A 19,597-nucleotide genomic window follows, 5' to 3' on the forward strand; every position below is an offset into this window, starting at 1 on the left:
GTCTATTTGTTCTTGCTTTTAGTGCCCTGAACATTTTGCTGGACGGGAGCAGGTCAAACAGGGAGTGGCCGACGTGTGCGATGTCTCTTATTATGCTGATTGCTTTCCCGCTGAGTCTGCTGGAATAGAGAGTGTCCAGTCCCGGGAGCTCCATCCTGACAATTCGCTGGGCCGCCTTCACCACGCGATGCAGGTCTTGGCGCTCAGCAGCTGTGCAGCTGGCATACCACACGGTGGCGCTGTGGGTCAGGATGGTTTAAATTGTGCTTCTGCAGAAGCTGAGTAACAGATCAATTGAGGCTGAACAAATATTTGAAGCATGGAACACTACTACTGAAAAAAGATCATTGGACCCACCGACTCTGTCTTGAAATATCCATAAGAACATAAGAAACATGGAACAGGATTCGGCCATCTGACCCGTCGCACCTGCTTCTCCATTCAATTAGATCACAGTTGATCTGGCCATGAAGTCATTTCCCCCTACCTCACTTTTGTCCATAATCCTGAATTACCCTACTATGCAAAAATCCACCCAACCTTGTCTTAATTATCTTTACTGAGGCAGCCTCCAATGCTTCACTGGGCAGAGAATTCTACAGGTTCACCACTCTCTGGGAAAAGCAGTTCCTCCTCCTCACTTAAACGTACTCCCCCCAATCATGAGACGATGTCCCCTAACTCTACTCTCACCAACTTGGTGGAAACAACCTTCCTGCCTCTATCCGATCTGCCCCTTTCGTAATGTTATGTGCTTCTATAAGATCTCCTCTCATTCAACATACAACACTGTCATACAACACTGTGGCCTGTTGGTCAAGATGGTTTCAATTGTGATTCTTCAGAAGTTAAGCAACAGCTTTTGTGGGAGTTTGGTCTGTTTCAGCTTTCTGGGGAAGAAGAGACTTTGTTGGACTTTTTTTTTACTAGCAGCGAGGTGTTGGTGGTCAATGTCAGCTGTATTGACAACATAACTCCAAGGAATCTTTGGTTTTCCACACTTTCCACTCTGTGACCCGTTCGGTAACATGACGCTGACTCACGTGTCACTGTAAATGCTAAAATTCCTTTACCATGTGTCTCAGTATCACAAATTCATCAGTCTAATGTCATCTCCGAACGAAACGACCATGATTTAATACTCATCCCTTCAATCCAAGCTTTCTGCACTCAACTCTAATTTATCTGTTCTTAAAGGAATTAACAGCGATCTCCGTCAACAGTTCACTGAAATGGAAACGAAGTACAGATCTGTCAACGAAACCAAGGCTCAGATCTGTGAATTTTTGACCAGCAGAAGAGGTGAGGCATCATCCCCCCTTTCAACCGCTCCTCATCACAGGGCAGGCATGGAGAGAGGAAGCGTCACTCTGTGGTTGACGTCGGGAGTGTGTGAAGAGATGGTATGGAGGGTGATTCACTCTGTGTTTGACCCGGTGAGTGTGTGATGGGGCAGCGTGGAGGACGTTTCACTCTATCACTGAATCCAGAAGAATGTGATGTGTCTGTAAGATGGATTGTGTGAGGTGAGAGTGCCCAGAGATATTCACTTCATCTCTGACCCCTCAAGGGGCTGTGTGGAGGGAGCTTCACTCTGTGCCTGACGCCAGGAGAGTGTGATGAGACGGTGTGTAGGAAACTTCACTCCACGTCTGGTACTGGAATGTGTGATGAGCCCATGGAGAGAGAGATTCACTCTGTCTTTGACCCAGCAGTGAGAGACGAGGCTTTGTTGAGGGAGAAAAAAAACTCTGTATGTGACTCCGAGAGTGTGTGATGGAACAGTGCGGTTGGGAGCCTCATTCCACGTCTGACCCCGGGGATCTGTGATAGTTCCGTGGAGAGACAGATTCAATCTGCGTCTGACCGTGTGAGTGTGTGATCGGACGGTGTGCAAGGAGCCTAAATCTGTGTTTCACCCAGTGTGTGTATTATGGGACTCTGTGTTTGACACAATGTGTCTGTGATGGGTCCGTGGAGAGACAGATTCAATCTGCGTCTGACCGTGTGAGTGTGTGATCGGACAGTGTGCAAGGAGCTTAAATCTGTGTTTCACCCAGTGTGTGTATTATGGGACTCTGTGTTTGACACAATGTGTCTGTGATGGGTCCGTGGGGAGACAGATTCAATCTGCGTCTGACCGTGTGAGTGTGTGATCGGACGGTGTGCAAGGAGCTTAAATCTGTGTTTCACCCAGTGTGTGTATTATGGGACTCTGTGTTTGACACAATGTGTCTGTGATGGGTCAGTGGAGAGACAGATTCAATCTGCGTCTGACCGTGTGAGTGTGTGATCGGACAGTGTGCAAGGAGCTTAAATCTGTGTTTCACCCAGTGTGTGTATTATGGGACTCTGTGTTTGACACAATGTGTCTGTGATGGGTCCGTGGAGAGACAGATTCAATCTGCGTCTGACCGTGTGAGTGTGTGATCGGACAGTGTGCAAGGAGCTTAAATCTGTGTTTCACCCAGTGTGTGTATTATGGGACTCTGTGTTTGACACAATGTGTCTGTGATGGGTCCGTGGAGAGAGAGATTCAATCTGCGTCTGACCGTGTGAGTGTGTGATCGGACAGTGTCCAAGGAGCTTAAATCTGTCTTTCACCCAGTGTGTGTATTATGGGACTCTGTGTTTGACACAATGTGTCTGTGATGGGAAGCTGTGGCGGGAGGGGCTGCTGAGAGAGTGCGCTTTTGGGGGTGGGGGCTCGTGTGTGTCTGATTGGAGTTCCTCTCTGTGTCTGATGGCGGGGTTGTGTAATCGGACGGTGCGGAGTGAACTGCTCTCGTTTTCTGACCCCCGTGTTGTGCGATGTCAGTGGGTAGAAGGAGCTTCATGATGTGTCTGACCACGGGAGAACGCAGAGGGGTAATGCCGAGAGTGTTTCATTTCCTATCTGATCACGGGCGGGTGTAATGGGGTAATGTGGAGGGAGTTCCACTCTGTGTGTTTACCGCAAGACGGTGTGAGGGGAGAGTGTGCAGGGAGCTTCACTCCATGCTTGACGCAAGGACTGTGGGGTAGTTTGGGTTAGGGTTAGGATCGAGTGTGATGGGAGAGTGTGGAAGGTGCATCGCTCTGTGTCTGACACCAGGAGAGAACAATGGAACCGTGAGACAAGAGTTTCATTCCTTATCTGCTCCCGAGAGTGTGCGACGGGACATTTTGGACGGAACCCAAATTAGTGTTTGACTCAGCAGGAAGTGCGTGATTGAATGGTCTGCAGGGACCTTCACTCTATAACTGACTCCGGGTGCCTGTGATGGGACGGTGCCGAGGTAGTTTCATTGCGTGTGTGATCTTGGGAGTGTGTGATGGGAATGTGTGGAGGGAGCATTACTCGGCATCTGATCCCGCGAGAGTGTGATGAGTGTGATGAGACGGTACGGATGGTGCACACTGATTTTGACCCTGCGCTTGTGTCACTCCATGTCTTTCACGGGTGTCAGTAATGGGACGGTGTCTGATCCCTGGAGTTTGCCATTGGACACAGTGACAGTAGATTAACTCTGAGTCTCAATCCGGGAGCATGCGATGGGAAGTTGAGGAGAGAGCTTCACTCTGTGTCTCTCCGCAAGAGCGTGGATTTGTCAGTGAGCACCCCGTGTAGTCTGAATCCATCTGTGTGTGATGGGGCCGTGGAGAGAGAGAAAGAGAGAGAGAGAGAGAGAGAGAGAGAGAGAGAGAGAGAGAGAGAGAGAGAGGAGAGAGAGAGAGAGAGAGAGAGAGAGAGAGGAGAGAGAGAGAGAGAGAGAGAGAGAGAGAGAGAGAGAGAGAGAGAGAGAGAGAGAGAGAGAGAGAGAGAGAGAGAGAGAGAGAAAGAGAGTGAGAGCTTCACTCTGTGCCTGATCCCGGAGTGTGCGAAGGAAGAGTATAGAGAGAACTGAACTCTGGGTCCAACCCAGAGGCTGTGTGACGAGGTCCTGTGGATGGAGCTTCACTACGAATGTGATCTAGGGGACTGTGATGGGATGGAGCGAGCGAGCATCAGTTTGTGTCTGGCTCCGTGAGTGCATCAGCGGAGTGGGTAGAGGAAGCCTCATTCTGTGCCTGACTGGAGAGTCTGTGATGAATGAAGTGGAGGGAGCTTCACTCTGTGCCCGATTCTTTGAATCAGTGATGGGAAGTTCTGGAGGGAACGTCATTCTGTGTCTCTCCCCGGGCGTTCGCGTTGGGACAGTGTGGTACGAGTTTCACTCTGTGCCTTGACACCGGGAGTGTGTGATGAGACCGCATGGCGAGAAATACATTCGGTGGGACACACAGCGTGTGTGTGATAAGAAAGTCTGAAGGGAGATTCACTCTGTGTCTCACTGTTCCTTGTTCCTGATTTCCAGAGCAAACGTGTTCCGAGGACTGGGTTACAAATAAAGACCGGTGTTATTTCGTATCCACGTTTGAAACATCTTTCCGCAGAGCGATTCAAGAATGTTCAAACCGTGATTCAAGGCTGCTGGAAATCAATTCAAGGGATGAAGCGGTATGTGTCACAGCACGAGAAGATCCCACAGTAACACTGGAATCATTACACACCCTCGGGTTCAGACACAGAGTGAAGCTCCCTCCGCACCGTCCCATCACACACTCCCGGTGTCAGACACAGAGTGAGGCTCCCTCCACTCCGTCCCTTCACACACTCCCGGGGTCAGACACAGAGTGAATCTCCCTCCACACCCTCCCATCCTACACTACCGGGGTCAGACACAGAGTGAATCTCCCTCCACACCGCCCCATCACACAGTCCCAGGGTCAGACACAGACTGAAGCTCCCTCCATACCGTCCCATCTCACACTCCCGGGGTCAGACACAGATTGAATCTCCCTCCACACCGTCCCATCACGCACTTCCGGGGTTAGGCTCAGATTCAATCTCCCCCCGCACGGTCCCATCACACACTCGCAGATTCCTGCTTTAATCAACAGAGAGTAGTTCCGTAGATCGTTTTCAATTCTTGGAATTAATAAAATAAATTTACTTTCCCAGAGCTTCGTATCCCACAAACTTTTGTACCTAACCCGTGCGTACTGGATTGGAAAATGCGAAGACGGGTGAGATTTGAACTGATATGTGGGGTGAGAGTTGGACATTGACATAGTCCTGACGGGAGAAAATGGGATTAGTTTACGATTAGACTGTACGAGATTGTCGGGAGCGTCTGGTACAATGGGAACGTTTTGGGGCCGACACGTGTATGTATGGGCAGTACAGGGCAGTGGGAATATTTCGGAAACTGCCAGGGGACGGGGGGAGAGATCAGTGCACAGAGAGATCAGTGTACACGGATTATTTTTGTACTGACGCATGTGGGTGAGGACAGCGCGGTTCAGTGGGATTATTTTGGAGGCAGTCGCCGGGCTGTGAGGAGAGGGAGCAACAGCGGGATTAGTTTGGTGAATGACATGGATCTGATGGCGAGAGTAGGAAAACGGGATAAGTTTGGAGACGATACAGGGCGCTGGGCAAACAGTGGGTTAATGGGATTAGTTTGCGAACTGAGGTAAGGATGTGGGAGAGAGGGTGCATTTGGTCTCCGTCAGGGGGCGGTCCAGAAGCTATTGGAAGAGCGCGGTGTAGTGGGATGTATTGGGAGAGAGACAGGAAGCTCCGGCTAGAGTGTGGGGCAACGGGATTAATCTGGGACCGGCTGAGGGAAGAGTGTGGAACAATGGGATTCATTTCGGGACAGACATAACTCTGTGGTGAGACGGTGGAACAGTGGGGTTTGTTCGGGGACTGAGACAGATCAGAGGGGAGAGGGTGGACCTGTTCGGTTCGTATGGGGACTGACAGAGGACTGTGGTGCGGAAGTGGTTTGGTGAGATTAGATTGGGGGACAAAGGGCTGTGGGGAGACATTGGAACTGGGTATTTGTCTGGGTACCGACACGGGGCTGTGGGGAGAGAGCGGTTGAGTGGGATTAGTTTGAGAGACACAGGGCTGTGGGGGCACATTGGGACCGTGGTATCTGTCTGGGTGCTGGCACGGGACCGTGGGGAGGGAGTGGATTAGTGAGATGAATTTGGGGCCTGACACAGGCTGTTAGGAGAGAGCGAATTCATGGTATTAGCTTGGGGACGATCTCGGCTCCGGTTCTCTGCTGGAGCTGTTTTGTCTCTGTTGAAATTGTTTAACTCTCTTGGATAGGACTGTGGGCTTGGCCCTCCTGTACAATGTGTCCCCGGGGACGTCCGACTGCAGAGACTGCGAGTCGTACGTACGCAGTAATCCTTGTGATAGTGATCGGCGTTTCATCTGCGAGAAGTCGGCACCTTTGTTCCCAGATATTCCTGAAGAGATCCAGGGTCTCTGCCAACAGCCAGTGGAGTCGACATGAATCAAGTGACTACCCCATTTTCTCCTCCTTCTCTCTCCTACACTCTCAATCCTAAATCCTTTCAAATTCCCTCCCCACCCTCTCTGCCCCTCCTTCCTACTCCATCTCCTCCTCTTATCGCCATCATATTCCACCCCCCCCAGACTCCGACGAAACCCTCTCGCCGTCTATCCCCTTCTTTCTCGCCATCCCCCCGCCCCGCTCTTCCCTGCTCCCTCTTCCTTTCTTTCTACCCACTCACCTCCATTTATTTCCACGAACTTTCTCCGCTCGCACTTTCTCGGCTCATTCTGTCCAACTCTTACACCTCTCTCCACTTCTTTCCCCCAGGCACTCTCTCTCCCCTCCCCGTTCTCTCTAAACCCTCCGTCTCCCTGATTTCTCTCTTTCTCCTTTCCACCCGCTCTCGCCTCAATCCTGTGCCGTCTGGTTCTCGATAATCAAACCTGGGTGAAAGTCTTTGCGCATTCCCTCTGTTTGTGCCCCTCTCGGGTGTATAGAACTCTGTAAGGTTATAACTACGCTCCAGGGAATAAAGTCCCAACCTTCCCTCCCTCCCACCATAACTCAGTCCTCCGAGTTACGGCAATATCCCCGTAGAACTCCCTGTACATTTTAACCAGTTCACTGACATTTTTTTTCCAAAGCAAGGCGTCCTCACCGACGTCTTGTAGCACGGCAACGTGACCACCCGACTCCTGTACTCAGTGTGACTGGTGAAGACCAGTGGGCCAAGTGTCCTGTCCACCCTATCGGATGTTTTCCAACGGAATCGCTATTTCAATTATTATCTGAAGCTTATAACCCCTGGAATTTGTTCTTTTGAAGCATCAGTACGGAGCAAAGATGTACAATTAATGTAAATTGCAAATATTAATAAACACCGCAAAGATGTCGAGTTCTTGCTAATGCGTTGAAAGATGTGATGGTGCAGGGGAAGAAATTGTTTCTGAATCGCTGTGTGTGGGTGTTCTGTCTCACGGAGCTGTCAAATACTCCTCCTTTAATACGATTCCCAATCCCGTTATCATTCCCGTGAACCCTCTCCAATGTCTCACATCCCCTGTGAGATAAGCGATCGAGACCTGCTCACAAAACTCCAAATGTGACCTCACCAGTGACGTATTGAGCCTGAGAATGACGTCCTTGCTTTTACGTCCCATTCCTCTCGAAATGAATGCTGTCATCGCATTTGCCTTCATCACCACCGGCTCAAGCTGCAGGTTAAACTTCTGGGAAAGCTGCACGAAGTCTCTCAAATCCCTCTGCACCGCAGATTGTTTTTAACCCTTGCAAACTGTGCCGGTCATGTTTGACCCGTTCTGACATTTGACAACTGTAAAAACACCCTGAAGGTTTATACTTTTCTGCAGGTGCTACAAATGTTTGTACACTGAGGCTGCTCCGGGTCGAATTTGACCCGTATCTATTGAAATGGATTTTAGATCTCTGAAACATTAAATAAGGGTTCATCACACACTTATTAACGTCAGATAGGCTATTTATACATACCAAATAGATCTGCGGTGCAGACTTTTGTATAGACACATGTTATGAGGAGATTCTTGGGCCGGCTCAAAATTGACCCAGACCATTCTGTGAAGGAATAGAATATGAACAGGTTGCCTGGGTTAAAAAAAAACCTCCCTTCAGAAAATATTCTACCATTTTATTTGTTTTTTTTTAATTGCATGACCATACGATTCCCGGCACTGTATTAAATCTGCCACGTCTATTAAATCCACGAGCCCTTCTGTAGCCCCGCTGCTTCCTCAACACAACCTGTCGCTCGGTAACGCTGCTACCGTCTGTGGTGTCCGGATGAGGGAGTCTATCATCCCGTTGCAGAGGGACGGACCCCAGCCCGGGATTTGTAGTCGGTGATTAAAACTGGGATCACGTGCGCGCTGAATAATCCACATCCTGTCACGCGCACTCACAGTATCCGGGACAGAATTCCAGACGACTGGGATGGCGGAGCGCTGGGGATTGCTGAGAGGGGAGAGTGGAGGACGGAGGGGGTTTAGCTCTCCTATTGACTTGGGTAGTGTATGATGCGATTGTGCGGGTATTGAGCTGGGGAGTTGCAGTTGAACTAAACAATATCTGAACGGTGAATGTGTGAAGGAATGGGGAACAGGGAACTCACTCTGTGTCTGTACCAGAAAGAATGTGATGGGACAGTGTCGAGGTAGAATCACGTGTTTGACCACGGGGATCTGCCATGGGACGGTGTGGAAGGAACTGCACTCTGTGTCTGCTCAGGAAAGTGTGTGACGTGACGGTATGGTTGGATCTTCGCACTGCGTCCGATCCCGGGAGTGCGTTTTAGCACGGCGTGGAGGGAGACGCACTCTGTTTCTGACCCCGGCAGTGTGTGATGGGACAGTGTGGAGGGGGATTCAGTGTCTCTGACTCCGGAAATACGTTATACGACTCTGAGTCGGAGCTTCACTCCTTTTCCGAAAATTTGGGACAGCGCGGAGGGAGCTTCATTCCTTGTCTGACCCGGAACTTGTGTGATGTAATGTTGGTGAGGGAGCTTCACTCAGCGTCTGACTCCGGGTGTGTATGATGGGATGGTATGGAGGAGTCTCGCTCAGGGTCTGAATGATCGTGTCAGAGACTCATCAGCAAGAGAAAATAAAGATAGAAACATAGGAACATAGAAAACCTACAGCACAATGCAGGACCTTCGGCCCACAATGTTCTGCCGAACACGTCCCGACCTTAGAAATTACTCGGCTTACCTCTAGTCCTCTATTTTTCTAAGATCCATGTACCTATCCAAAAAGTCTCTTAAAATACCCTATCGTGTCTGGCTCCAACACCGTTACCGGCAGCCCATTCCCCACACTCACCACACTCTGAGTAAAAAACTTACCCCTGACATCGCCTCTGTACCTACTCCCCAGCAATTTAAACCTGTGTTCTCTGGTCGCAACCATTTTATCCCCGGGAAAAAAAGCCTCTGACTATCCATACGATCAATTCCTCTCATCATTTTGTCGTTATAAGATGACTCTCTGTCAGGTCATATTGGGAGGAAAATAGTCCGAATGTTCAGTTCGCAAGAAACTGGGTGAGGGTCGGAGATTCAAAGGGAATAAACTTCCAGTCCCTTTACAGCGGCCCCCTGTGGCCAAGCGGCTCAATAACAGGTATACCTGTTAGTATGCCTCTGGGTGGGAGAGACAGGTTAAAATGGCCAAGTGGAGATATATCTCACAGGTCGGGGCGACACATGCACATCCATGGATACAGCCAACGGTGACAGCGTTACTCCAGAAACAAGGTGCAAAACACATTGTCAGCATTCAAACACGGCAGAAAGCACAAAAATATGTATAAAATAGAAAAAAATACCAGAGCAGTTTGAGGCCTTGTGTCAACTGAATACCACTGATAACTGCAGTCGACCACAACAGAGCCTGTCGTCTGCCGAGCGAACACTGGGGGGCAGCACAGACTCCTGCCTGGAGGCCACGCCACACCGCTCTACCGTGAGAGGAGACACAGAACTGTTGTTTGATTTGTTTTCAGTTTACTTATTGTTTCTTTCTTTATTATCGCAAAGTCAGAGCATTAGCAATGTCTGGCCGGAGAGTTGAATACTCCTCCTGCGAGATGTGGGAAGGTAGGGAGACCTCAAGAGTTCCTGACAACTTCATCTGTAAGAAGGTCATCCAGCTGCAACTTCAACACTCACTGCCCTGCACACGTCCTGTCCCCCTTATCTCCTACCGTCCTGGCTCCCTTACCTCCTGAATCCCCGAAAACTATCCCCACCTACGTCGTCCCTCCACTCTCCTCCCTCTCTGTGTTCACAGGCAATTGTGGGAGTATGAGGGAGAGGTGACGTCTGGTGTTACACTACCACATCCCCACACCCTACACCCGATATCAATCTCCCCTACATTCGTGTTCATCACTGCCGTCTTCTTTTACATACCTCGTCTCCATCAACCCTTCTTCCACTACAATCCTTGCCATCTCCGTTATCTCCTCCTTCTCCATCTACTCTCTCCGTCTCCCTGACCCGCTCCGTCCCCTACTCTCTCCACGGTTCCATCAACACTCTCGCTCCTCTATACCCCTCTGTTCATCTGGAATATGAACAGACAAGTTCAATATGAACAAGATGTGACTGCTGGTATTACAACACCCAACCCCCTCTTCCGGATGTTGATCTCTCGGTTCTGAGCCTGTTCACTGCTCTGTGTGGACAGGACGGTATTGTGGTTCCACACCATTTTCTCCCAGTGACCACTATCTCAACACCACGTCCCTACTCCCTCCCCCTGAACCTCTCCCACTTCTCCGCTCTTCACTGCTCACCATCTGAACAGAAACAAACGCACAGTCTCCAGGATGGAGACACAATGAAGGACTACTGGAACGGCGGACTGCTGGGGGTGGGGAGAGGAAAACAGCTTCTGAACCCGGAGTGTGTGAAGGGACCGGGGGGGAGGGAGTTTCAATCTGTGCCTGACCCCGGGTCTGGGTGCTGAGACGGTGTGGGGTGAATTTCATTCATTGTTTGAATCTGTATCCGTGTGATGAACCGGAGCAAAGGGGGCTCCTATGGTTAGAGTAAACCGTATTTGAGTGAAAGTTGGAGGGCTTATCAATTTCATGCTATAAGGAGGAGAGTCTCGCGTGAGAGAAGGCACAAAACTGTTGGCAAATGTGTTTTTCAATTTATTTATTGTTTCGTTTGTAATTGCAGTTAGGAAGAGCAGTAAGCATGCCTGACAGGAGAGTTGACTGCTTGCCTTGCACGTTGTGGGAGGTCATGGAGACCTCCAGAGTGCCTGACAACTTCCCCTGTACGAAGGTCATCCAGCTGCACCTTCAAACACTGTGCGTTACAGAGTTGGATCTGGAACTGTATGAATTCGGGACCATTCGGGAAGCTGAGCGGGTAATAGGGAGGATATATAGAAAGGTACTTACAGCCAAGGTGTAGGATACAGGAAACAGGGTGACGGACAGGAAGGTGAAAGGGGTTAAACAGCCAGAGCCAGTGCAGAGACGCCTTGTGGCCAACCCGCTCAATAAAAGGTAGACCACTTTGGATTTTCTGGATGGGAGGAGGGAGGTGCAAATGCCCAAGCAGGGGAAAGTCTCACCGGTCAGGTCTCTGGCACTGAGTATGGTTCTGTGGCTCAGAAAGGAATGGGGTGAGATGTGGCGAGCTGTATTGTTAGAGGAACAGAATAGAGGTACTGTGAACGAGAACGCGATTTATCGGTGGTATGTGGTCCCCAGATTTACAACGATGTGGCCTGGATTGGGGAGCATGCCTTATGAGTTTGAGTGAACTCGACCTTTTCTCCTTGGAGCGACGGAGGATGAGTGGTGAACTGATAGAGGTGTACAAGATAATGAGAGGCATTGATCGTGTAGATAGACAGAGGCTTTTTTCCAGGGCTGAAATGATTAACATAAAAGGGCAATATTTTATGGTGCTTGGAAATAGCTACAGAGGAGGTGTCAGGGTCGTTTTTTTACGCAGAGAGTGGCGAGTGCGTGGAATGGACTGCCGGAGGCGGTGGTGGAGGCGGAAACGATAGGATATTTTGTGATACTCCTGGATAGGTACAAGGAGCTTGGTATAATAGAGGTTTATGGGTAAAACCTAGGTAGATCAAAGTTAAGGACATGTTCGGCACAGCTTTGTGGGCCGAAAGGCCTGTGTTGTGCTGTAGGTTTTCTATGTTTCTATGTTTCTGTGTTATGGGCACCGGTATATAGGAAAGAAGAGGGAGCCGGTTCTGCAAACTTATGTATGTGCAGGCGTGCACAAAATTATAAAGAACATTCAGTTTAACATGTGGCTAAAGAGTTAGGGTTGGAAAGAGGTCTTCATATATTTGATTCACTGTACTCTCTTCAACGGAAGGTGCGACCTCTACCGACGAGGCGGTTTCATTTCAGTTCGTTTCAACTCAATTTGTTTTATTAGAATTCTATCACACAGAAAAGCCCAGGAATTCAGCCAGGATCAAGCTGCTGAGCACAATAGAAACAGTCACACACGGCACAAAGCACATAGTTGAAGTCAGAAGTCTATGTACACCTTAGTCAAATGCATTTTTACTCAGATTTTCCCAATTCCTGACATTTAATCCTGGGAAACATCCCCTGTCTTAGTTCAGTTAGGATCACTACTTTAATTTAAGAATGCAGAATGTCAGAATAATGGTAGAGAGAGTGATTTATTTCAGCTTTTATTTCTTTCATCACATTCCCAGTGGGTTACAAGCGTATATACACTTCGGGTGAAGTAATTAAACCTTTTTGTTTAAACACTCCACAGATTTCAGATTCGCATACTATAGTTTAGGCACGACGTTGAGATCATTTAATGTTTTGCATATAAACACATAAGAATTACAGCACAAAAAACAGAGAAGTTACCCATATAACCATATAACAATTACAGCAAGGAAACAGGCCACCTCGGCCCTTCTAGTCTGTGCTGAACATTTACTCTCCCTTAGTCCCACTGGCCCGCACTCACCCCATAACACTCCATTCATTTCCGGTCCATATACCTATCCAATTTTACTTTAAATGACAATACCGAACCTGCCTCTACCACTTCTACTGCCAGCCCGTTCTACACAGCTACCACTCTCTGATTAAAGTAATTCCCCCTCGTGTTACCCTTAAACTTTTGCGCCCTAACGATCAACTCATGTCCTCTTGTTTGAATCTCCCCTGCTCTCAATGGGAAAAGCCTATTCATGTGAACTCTATCTATCCCCCTCAGTAGTTTAAATAGCTCTATCAAGTTCCCCCTCAACCTCCAACGCTCCAAAAAAAATAAAGACCTAACTTGTTCAATCCTTCCCTGTAACTTAGGTGCTGAAACCCAGGTAACATTCTAGTAAATCTCCTCTGTACTCTCTCTATTTTATTGACATCTTTCCTATAATTCAGTGACCAGAAATGTACGTAATACTCCACATTCGGTTTTACAAATGCCTTGTAAAATTTTAACATTACATCCCAACTCCTATACTCAATGCCCTGATTTATAAAGCCCAGCACACCAAAACCCTTCTTCACCAGCCTACCCACATGAGATTCCACCTTCAGGGAATTATGCACCATTATTCCTACAGCACTGTTCTACTGCATTCTTCAATGCCCTACCTTTTAACATGAATGTCCTATTTGGAATATTCCCACCAAAGTGTACCACCTCACACTTATCAGCATTAAACTCCATCTGCCATCGTTCAGCCCACTCTTCTAACTGGCCTAAACCTGTCTGCAAGACTTTTAAAACTACATCATTATCAACAACGCCACCTATCATAGTATCATTTGCATACTTACTAATCCAATTTGCCACCCCATCATCCAGATCATTAATATATATTACAAACAACATTGGACCCATAACAGATCCCGGAGGCGCACCACTAGTCAACGGCCTCCAACCTGACAAACAGTTATCCACCACTACTCTCTGGCATCTTCCCTCCATCCACTGTGGAATCCATTTTACTACTTTAATATTAATACCGAACGATTGAACCTTCCTAAGGCCTTACTGAAGTCCATATAGAAAACATCCACTGCTTTACGCTCGTCAGCTTTCCTCGTAACCTCTTCAAAAAATCCAATAATATTTGTCTAACATGACCTTCCACTCACGAATCCATGCTGACTGTTCCAAATCAGACTCTGTCTATCCAGATAATTATATATACCATCTCTAAGAATACTTTCCATTAATTTACCCTCCATTGATGTCAAAATGACAGACCTATAATTGCCAGGTTTACTCTTAGACCCCTTTTTAAACAATGGAACCACATGAGCAATACGCCAATCCTGCGGCTCTATCCCTGTTTCTGATGCCATTAGAAATATTTCTGTCAGACCCGGAGATTTATCCGCTTTTATATTCCTTAAAAGTGCCAGTACTTCCTCCTCTTTAATTGTCATCGTTTCCATAACTACCCTACTTGTTTCCCTTACCTTACACAATTCAATATCCTTCTCCTTAGTGAATACCGATGAAAATACATTGTTCAAAATCTCCCCCCTCGCTTTCGGCTCCACATATAACAGTCCACTGTAATTCTCTAAGTGACAAATTTATCTCTCACTATCCTTTTGCTATTAATATAACTTTAGAAACCCTTCGGATTTATTGTCACCTTACTTGCCCATGCAACCTCGTATCTTCTGTTAGCTTTTCTAACTTCTTTCTTAAGATTCTTTTTTATTTTCTTAATATTCTTCGAACACCTCATTTACTCCATCCTACCTATATTTATTGTAGCTCTCTCTCTTTTTCCGAACCAAGATTCCAACAGCCCTTGAAAAACATGCCTCTCTCAAACTTTTGAACTTTCCTTTCAACTTGACAGGATCATAAAGGTTCTGTACGCTATAAGTGTCTCCTTTAAATGACCTCCATATCTCTATAACATCATTCCCATAAAACAAATTGTCCCATTCCAATCCTTCTAAATCCTTTCGCATTTCCTCAACGTTAGCCTTTCTCCGATCAAAAATCTCAATCCTGTCCCCAGTCCTGTGCTACTCCATAATTTTATTGAAACTAATGGTATTGTGATCACTGGATACGAAGTGTCCCCCAGATCATACCTCCGTCACCTGACCTATCACATTCCCTAACAGGAGATCCAACACTGTCCCTTCTCTAGTTGGCACCTCGATGTATTGCTGCAGAAAAAAACTATCCTGCACACATTTTACACGCTCCAAACCATCCAGCCCTTTTACAGAATGGCCTTCCAATCTACGTGTGGAAAATTAAAATTTCCCACAATAACAACCTTGTACTTAGTACAAATATCTGCTATGTCCTGAAAAATGAGCTCCTCCTATTCTCGGTCCACATTAGGTGGTCTATAATACACCGCTATAAGTGTTAATATAGCTTTCCCATTCCTTAATTCCACACAAATAGGCTCCCCACACGAGCCCTCTAATCTATCCTGTCAAAGCACCGCTGTAATATTTTCTCTGAGAAGCTACACCTCTCCCTCTTGCGCCCTAGATACTATCACACCTGAAGCAACGAAATCCAGGAATATTTAGTTGCCAATCATACCCCTCCTGCAACCATGTTTCACTAATAGCCACAACATCATATTTCCAGGTATCAATCCATGCTCTAAGCTCATCCACATTTCTTACAAAGCTCCTTGCATTAAAATAGATGTATTTAAGAAACTTTTCACCTCTTACTCTCTGTTTATCCCTAACGGTGCAAACAACTATATTATCTTTTCCTTCCTTTTCTCCTAGATCTTCGGTCTGAGCGCTCCACTTCTCTGGCACCTGCCTATGCTCCCTCACATTCTGTCTTCTGGCTTTCTCTATTTGTGAACTAACCTCCTCGCTCCTAGTCTCTTGAATTTGATTCCCACGCCCCAACCATTCTAGTTTAAAGTCTCCTCAGTTTTTTAGAACTGGAGCTTGTTTTTTTAAGAACTGAGGAAATGACTGTGCTGAACGCTGAGCTATGGACAATAAACCGCAGCCTGACGTAACTACTGCTGTTGTGTAATGGTCCAGGGCCCGGTGGAGGGAAAAGGAGACTACACCCGTTGTGGACCTATCGTGGAGAGACACAATGTGCAGCTGGTCAACATTCTGGGCTCTCTATAGATACTCTGAGATGCTAACATCCGGGATATTCAGATAATTCGAGAGGCTTGCCGGGTGACAGACAGGACTTATAGAGAGGCAGTTACACCCAAGATGGAGGGCACAGGAAACTGGGTGACAGCGTTGCAGAGGAAGGCGGTTAATGAGCCAGTGCAGAGTACCCCTGTCGTCATCCTCATTAGTAGAATGTAGAACACTTTAGATACAGTCGCGCAAACGAGCTAACAGAGAGAGTCTGAAGAGTGGATGTGGGGTGTGGGCTAAGCCTCATTGAAACCTACCGAATGCTGAAAGAACAAGACAGGGTGGATCCGGCAGGTCGTTCCCTTTGTTGGGGGGTGCAGAACTACAGTAAAAAACCTCAGAATTGAGGGGCACCCTCTCAGAACAGAGGTAAGGAGGAACTATTTCTTTAGCCAGGGAGTCGTGAATCTGTGGAATGTTCTGCCTCAGACCGGAGGATGCCAAATTTCAGGGATTATTAAAGCCAGGTTTTCATCGTTGCTTTATCTTCTCCTAATCTGGAATTGAATGCTAACGTTGTATTACCCTTCCTCACCACCTACTCCACCTGTAACTGAATGTTGAGTGAACCCTGCACGAGGATGCCCAAACCCTTTTCTGCGTAGACTGCTGAATTTTCTCTACATTTAGAAAATAGTCTACACCTTTATTTCTGCTACCAATTTGCATGGCAATGCCCCTGCAGACACGGCATCCCATCAGCCACTAGTTTGCCCATTTTCCTAATCTGTATAAACCCCTCTGTAGCCTGTCTGCTACTTCAACACTGTTTGTTGATCGGAAGTGTTATGGCCGATCTACAACGAGTGTGGTTTCCCGATGAGGAAGTAAAACATTCTGTTGCAGAAGGAGATGCAACGGCCCGGGATTTGGAGCGTGTCGATAAGAACTGAGGAAATGATTGTGCTGAACGCTGAGCTGTTCTAGGTAAACCGCAGCCTGACGTAGGTATTGCAATTGTCCAGATGGTCCGAGGCCTAGTGGGGAACAAGTCAGATGGTGTTCCATTTGGCTACCAGTGGCATGGGTAGGATAAGTGAGGAGGTGATCCAGGGAGTTAGGTTAAAGGGCAGGATCTCCAATACCATTGCTAGCCGTGCCAAGCACTATGAAGGTAGTACAGTTTACGCTCATGGGTTTCATGTAATTACAGAGAGATGGGAGACAGAGTTCCAGAACAACTATTGGAGAGGTTGTGGAGGCGGATGGTGGTAGGAACTCACACAAAGGTGGAAATCAGATGGTTGACATCAGAGCAAATATTGTCCTCGGCTGCATACATTTCAATGCACAAGGATCTGCATTGGCTGAAAGCAATTTTGAAGATGAGTTTACAGGTTTACGAACAGAGGCAATGTTTACTGAGGAGAGGCTGTTAAGGGGGCAATATTGCAGTCAATTGGCTGTGTTGCAGTTTAGACTGTAGACACCATAGAAAAGAATAAATACAGAACTGAAAGTGATGAATTTTAATGTGCGCAGTATAATGGATAAAACGGTGTTTTAGTTGCAGGGGCAAAGAGTTGGAATGAACGGAGACTTTTTGTTTGGCTGCCGGTGGCTCATCACATTCCACAGGGGTCAGTGTTGGGACCAAAACGTTTTACCTTGTATGTCAATCATTTGGATGATGGAGCTGATTGCGTTGTTGCGAAGTTTGCAGAGGATTTGAAGATAGGTGGAGTGACAGGCTGTTTTCAGGAAGCAGAGATTATAGATCCTATTTTTTAAATGGAGAGAAAATTCGGAAAAAAAAACAAACTAAGGATGAATGGGTTCGAAAGCAAGGATCAGATGTGTCTATTGAGGAATATAGGGTAGGAAGAAAGGAGCTTAAGAAGTGGCTGAGGAGAGGAGGTATGAGAAGGCCTTGGCGAGAAGGGTAAAGGGGAACAGCATGGCACTGTTCAATGATGTGAGGAGCAAAAGGATGACAGGAGTGAAGGTAGGACTGATTAGAAAAGCTGGAAGGTGTACATGGAGGCTGTGGAAGAGAGCGAAATACTCAGTGAATACTTCTCTTCGGTATTGACCAATGAGAGGGAACTTGATGACGGTGAGGACAATAAGAATGAGGTTGAAGTTCTGGGGCATGTTGGTTCTGGGATCCCTACTTTTTGGGATTATTGTCAACGACCTGGATGTGGGGGTAGAAGGGTGGGCTGGCAAGTTTGCAGACGACACAAAGGTTGGTGGTGTTTTGGATAGTGTAGAAGATTGTCGAAGTTTGCAGAGAGACATTGATAGGATACAGAAGTGGGCTGAGAAGTGGCAGATGGAGTTCAACCCGGAGAAGTGGGAGGTGTTACACTTTGGAAGGACAAACTCGAAGGCAGAGTACAAAGTAAATGGCAGGATAATTGGTAGTGTGGAAGAGTACAGCGATCGGGGGGGGGGTGGAGAAATGTCCTCTGATCTCAGAAAGCTGCCTCAAAGGTAGATAGGGTAGTTAAGAAAGATTATGGGGTGTTAGCTTTCATAAGTCGAGGTATAGAGTTTAAGTTTCGCGAAGTAATGATATTCTATAAAACTCTGGTTGGGCCACACTGGAGTACTGTCACCAGTTCTGGTCGCCTCACTATAGGAAGGATGTGGAAACATTGGAAACGATACAGAGGAGATTAGCAGAATGCTGCCTGCTGAAGGGAGTATACATTATGATCAGAGATTAAGGGAGCTAGGGCAGTACTCTTTGGAGAGAAGTCAAGTCAAGTCACGTTTTATTCGTCTTTTCGACCATAACTGCTGGTATAGTACATAGTAAAAAATGATATTTTTTTTCAGGACCATGGTGTTACATGACACAGTACAAAAACTAGACTGAACTACGTAAAAAAAAACACAAAAAAAAGAAAACAAAATCTACACAAAACAACGGAGCTGTGCAGGCATTACAATAAGTAATATACAGGACAATAGGGCAGTAAGGTTTCAGTCCCTGCTCTGGGTATTGAGGAGTCTGATAGCTTGGAGGTAGATATTGTTACAAAGTCTGGACGTGAGAGTCCGATTGCTTCTGTGCCTTTTCCCAGACGGCAGGAGAAGAGAAGAGTTTGTATGAAGGGTGCGTGGGGTCCGGCAGAGTGTTGTTTGCTTTGCGGTTGCAGCGTGTAGTGTAAATATCTGTAATGGCGGAAAGAGAGGAGGATGAGAGGAGTTATGATAGAGGTATACAAAATATCAAGATGGGTAGATAGAGTGGACAGCCAGCGCCTCTTCCCCAGGGCACCACCGCTCAATACAAGAGGCCATAGCTTTAAGAGAAGGGGTGGGAAGTTCAAAGGGGATATTAGAGGAAGTTTTTTCACTCAGAGAGTGGTTGGAACGTGAGATGCACTGCCTGAGCCAGTGGTGGAGGCAGATACACGATTTAAATCTAAGAGACTACCAGACAGGTATGTGGTGGAATTTAAGGTGGGGTGTTATATGTGAGGCAGGGTTTACGGGTCTACACAACATGGTGGGCCTAAGGGCCTGTACTGAGTATTCTATGTTCTATGATTTATGTTATGTACCCTGGCCTAGGATTTAGAGCTTGTTTTTATGAACTAAGGAAATGATTGTGCTGAACGCTG

Source organism: Hemitrygon akajei, unplaced genomic scaffold (assembly GCF_048418815.1).
Source record: "Hemitrygon akajei unplaced genomic scaffold, sHemAka1.3 Scf000175, whole genome shotgun sequence".
In the NCBI taxonomy this organism is placed as follows: Eukaryota; Metazoa; Chordata; class Chondrichthyes; order Myliobatiformes; family Dasyatidae; genus Hemitrygon; species Hemitrygon akajei.